Here is a 4,989-nt window from a genome sequence, read left to right as displayed (position 1 = left end):
AAATCTGAGGGATTCTAAGCTCACCGATTTGCTATGTGAAGTGGCCAATCAGAGTGTGGTGTCGAAGGTGAGGTTTTTGAAAGGGAGCCAGTTGTGGCCTTTGTAATTGTTTGCTCTCTGAGCCTAAGATGGCAATAGTCAGAGACTCATGAAAAACGGCCTCGGCAGACTCGCTGGTGCACAGCCTCCCACAGTGCCCATCTGAATTGCCATCAGTCCCTCTTCTCTTGCGGCATAATCAATGCAACTTATGAGCTCTTATTAAAGGTCATATGAAAAAATTTTCAGCTGAGTATCATTTATCAACTGAATAGACATAAGGAGAATGCAGTTTGGCCTATTCCTAATTGGCAAAATAAAGGTTGTTGTTACAAGTCCAGGCCACAGTGAACTATGGGAACAGCTGTTTTCTTTATGCAGCAACAAAAACAGAAGAAAAGGTTTCAATAGGAAAAGTAAGGGTTTAGTTTTGTGTTATTATCCAAGCACTTTAAGCTAGTTGCCTAATAAAAAGCTGTCCATTGATGGCTTATTGAAAGGGAACATAGTACACTATAAAAACTTACTACAGAACAAAAGAATAAAGGAAGAACAAGAAAAAAGAAGAAAAGGAAAAGAAAAGAAAAAAAAAAAACAGAAAGGGAACCTAGTAGCCAAGATATGATTCTTTCCCCCCAGCCTTGATACCCTCTGTATTGAAATGTGAGTGGCCATGACCAGCCCTGGTAAAGGCTCTCTGGACCCCAGGACTCCTCAGGCTGACCTTTGTGACTCCATTTCTTGTTGTGCTGCTCTCAGGAGCAGTGAGTTGTAAGAGCGGTAGTCTTCATTAAATCTAAGCACATATGAGGGGAATTCAAACATTTGTGGAAAAGTGAAATCAGAGCACGAGTTTACCTGGGTGTAAAACAAATTTGAAATCGAGACCAGCAGTTAGCGTAATGGCTATGTCACTGGATTCCCACATAGTCAACTGCAGTTCGCATCCCAGACCCAGTGGCTTAAAACTCAAATGGAGGAGAAGGGATTGTGGCATGGCCATCCCCCCGGGGGGTGATTTCTCCTGTCTCTCTGTCTCTCTCTTGTCTGTCTGCCGAGCGCACGCACCCTATAGCAAAAACCTCTCAAAAAAAAAAATGTGAAATCCACAAATAGTTTTTCCATAATACACATTTTCCATGTACCTTTAGGCCTCTCTAGTTCAAAGGGGCGGAACAGAAGGAAAATGGCTCATTAGTGACAGACTTGTCGTAATAAATGTGTTGTCAGTTTTGAGACTGAGCACCTACTGGGGTCGTTGTTATCCAGCCTGTGTCTGTGTAGACATGGCAGAATCAAGCAGCTAATGGAAGTTCCCGCTTTGCTTTCAAGCTTTGAATGTTTCCTTTTTAATTCTAAATGTGACCTTGAACCTTTCCAGAATGTCCTCATGTTAATTTCACTTATTTCACTGCCAAAAGATGGGGGATCTAACATTTTGTTGTGTTTCATCCTGTAAACTTTATGTTAATTATGTATATATCAAACTATTAAGCCCAGTTTCTTTGAATTATTGCTGCCAACTTAGTGAAGGACTTTTTTTTCTTTTCCTTTGAGTAATAATTTGTCATAGTCAAGCATTCCGTTGTCTTTAAACTCTGTAAAAAACAAAGACACTTCCATCAAATTTCATTTCCTTCCTGGTTCTAAATGTAAGGAGGGGGTTGGAAGGAACAGACTAGCTCTCACCCACACCATTAGCTGTGTTTTATTTACTCTTGGAAATACAGATGTCTTTAGGATTTTGAATTGTAGTAAAGCATCATGGCATGGAAGCAATAAGACTGAGAGCACGTGATCTAACTAAAGACATCTGAAAGTGATTTTCCACTCTAGAAGTTGGTAATAGCTGGATAGCACACCTCGTCCTGTAACAGAAAACAACTTGTCAAAGGAGATCAGAAAATGCTAAAATATTTTTTTCAGATATATAAAGCAAAATAATCATGTACCAATTGAATAACTAATGAACTTATAAGAAATACCCTGAGAAAGTGGTTTATGAATCTTATTTTTAAATCCATGTACTTACATAGGTAAGGTTGTTTTCTAGCATCTAACATGGCAGAGTAGGTAGGTTTTTCTGTTCCCAGTTTTTCGTCTGTGTCTCTAATTGTGAAAACGTGCACGTACTGACCAAAATAAAACAGGGCTTCCCCTGGTAGTTCACTGGAAGTTTGAGCAGATAGTCCACGAAAGCTGTTCACCTCTAAATGGCAAATGGCTGGTACAATAAAGTGACATCCTTCCAACAGCACGGGGTTAGGAAGCGCAGGAAGCCTTTGCCAGGCAGCGCTCCAGCTAAATGGCTTACAGCAGCTGTGTGAGGGGCTGTGCTGGACAGAGCCACTCCCCTTAGAGATCGAGGTGCAGATAACAACATTTCCAGGAAAAGAAAGAATATAACACCAAGTAACTGTGAGTGGCATCCTTCCCTCTATGAAATAGAGCCAGGATATGAAGAGGCTTGTGTTTCAGAAATGAATGAGGAAGGCACCTCGTGCCCTTATGCCCTGGTTGACTTTGTGGGCCCTGAGCCCTTCAGGCATGTTGGGGTGCTCTGCGCCCTGGGAATGCACTCCATGGGGCTGGTTTTCTTTGACCTATAATTACACGCCATGCAGTGATAGAAATTTGGTCTACAGCACTTTTGTGAATTAGAAGTTAAGTGAGAAATTACTTTGATATCTGCTGTCTCAATATGTTGGTTTTTAAAATAATTATTAATAAATATTTTTCATGGTTTAACACACACAGTTTTTAAATTGGTCACTTTTTACAGCTTTTAAAGACCAAAATAAATACATGATCAGAGATGGTTTCGTGTTGTCCTTTATAGGCTTCTTAAATTTGACAAAAACTTCAACAGAATTTGTAGTCAGCAGCTTTGTCTCAACTTTTAGTCAAAATGTGTTATTAGTAAGATTCTAACTATTGTTTTTACCTTCAGCATGAACTAGTGTGATGATAATTTGGAAAAGGCAAACATGATTATCTCTGAAAAGCTGTAAAAGTGGCCTTTCCATTCCGTATGCGGCGCAGACGGCTGTGAGCACAGGACACTTATAGTCCTGTGTCCTGTATTTTACGTCTGATGTCACCCAAATTGCTCATTCTGTACTTAACACATTAAAGTGGTCTGGGCCCTCAGGACTGCACCACAGGTAAACACACTTTTAATAGGGTGGCAGGTTTGTATGTCATTGTCTTGCAGAGCAAAATTGTCATGCAGAGCAGTGGCAAGGAAGGAAGGGGAGTTTTGGAAGGGGAGCAGGAGAGAGGGAGAGTTTAAGCACAACTTAGTAAAGGTTTGATTCACTGTTGTCAGCTGCCCAAGGAGTTATGGCCTATCTGTGCTCTAACTCATGGAAGAAGAACAGGACTCAGGTTTGCCTTTCAAGTTGCTTTAATCAAAAAAGGGGACAAAGTTGACATTTTTGTCTACTCAATATTCATTTTCATTTTAGGGTTGGCTAATAATCACCTGCTATATATTGTGAACTGTGTGATAAAGCAGAATTATGTGTATCTAGTTACCTTTGGATACCTGAAGTTCCAAGCTCAATTGCAATGATAATACTGAGAATCAGACTGTGCAGATATGTTCGGGAGTACTGGGTGGTGACAGGATGTGTGAGGTGGGATCTTCGAGTTAGGCCAATCCTGTGAACTAACACTGGTTCAGTGTAGATGACGGGCTGCCGTGTGGGGAATGTGTGGTCATAAATGAAAAACAGATAGGAGGTGACACTTGAAGAATGAGTAAGCACTCAGACTTGGCTTTTTAATTAAAATATTTGTTTTTCATGTACAAATAAATGCAAACCAAAGACTTAAACAGACATTTCCTAATTGGAGGATTTTGAACTTTTAACTCTTTGTTTAACATTTGCTTGCCTAAATGGCTCCCAAATTGTTGGGGGGGGGGTCACTACATGTTTCCTCTCTTAGAGTTTTATTATTAAAAGTGGTTAAGCACACAGAGATATTTGTTTCATATTTTGAGTTTTGTGGCTGTAAGTTTAAATGAAATCTGTCAAATATCTGAGTTAACATAATTTCTTGAGCAATTGCTTGAAATAAAGTTTATTTTTAAGTTAAAAAAAAAAACCTTCCCATATTTATACATCTTCCTTCACCAGCCAGTGCCCTGTGCTCCCTACCTCTGTGGAAAGTTTGGATTCAGACCCACCAGAGTAGGCTGTCCCTCAGGGTTCCTCTCCGTCTTGAAACAGGCAGGCAGGAGGCATTACAGGTTGAGTTTGGGTTCTGCAGGTCCCATCACGATGCTGTCACTAAGCACAGACAAGTAAATTTGAACTTTAGACTCCGTCCTTGGGGACCATTCACTGGACTCACTGCACAGTTCCTAGTCTGGGAGATGCACCCCACCCCTCACCCCTTGAACACAGTCCCTGGCCGCTCTCAGTCCTAGGATGTCTCTGGCAACCGGAACCACTCTGAGTGTCCCCCCGGTCTCACTCTGCCCCATAGTCTTGAGGTATTCAAGAGACAAGTTGCTGCAGCCAGTTCCTTCCTGCCCATGGGCAAGTCCCCGCCAGCAGACCTTACACAAGACCCTGATGATAGGTTGTTGTAGTGGGAGAGGCAGCAGAAGCCAAGCCTGCTCACCCCTGGAGCCCATGGAAGTCAACCTGAGACCCCATCTATGTCTTAGTTACCCCATCTATATCTATGTAGTAAATTTCAAATCCAAGTGTGATGGCTTAACTTTTGTTCTTTTTCTCAAGACTGCTTTGGCTATTTGAGTCCTTTTATGATTCCATACAAACTTTCAGATTTATTTTTTTCTGTGAAGAATGCCATTGGTATTCGGATAGGAATTGCTTTTAAAGTTGTAGGTCACTTTGGGGTTTTGGACATTAACAATATTAATTCTTTCAATCCACGAACATGGGTATCTTTTAATTTACTTAAGTTAAGCCATCA

General features: G+C 41.0%; 1 pseudogene; it reads right to left on the bottom strand.

The window, feature by feature from the left end:
• The window catches only part of LOC102481675 (calbindin-like), a 13,045-nt pseudogene extending 8,514 nt beyond the window's left edge, over positions 1 to 4,531 (bottom strand).
• Between the last annotated feature and the right edge of the window lie 458 nt (positions 4,532 to 4,989).

This window comes from Tupaia chinensis, unplaced genomic scaffold, assembly GCF_000334495.1.
Source record: "Tupaia chinensis unplaced genomic scaffold, TupChi_1.0 Scaffold144407_1, whole genome shotgun sequence".
In the NCBI taxonomy this organism is placed as follows: domain Eukaryota; kingdom Metazoa; phylum Chordata; class Mammalia; order Scandentia; family Tupaiidae; genus Tupaia; species Tupaia belangeri.
Note: the sequence above shows the minus strand (reverse complement) of the source record. Positions and strands in the feature narration are given on the sequence as shown.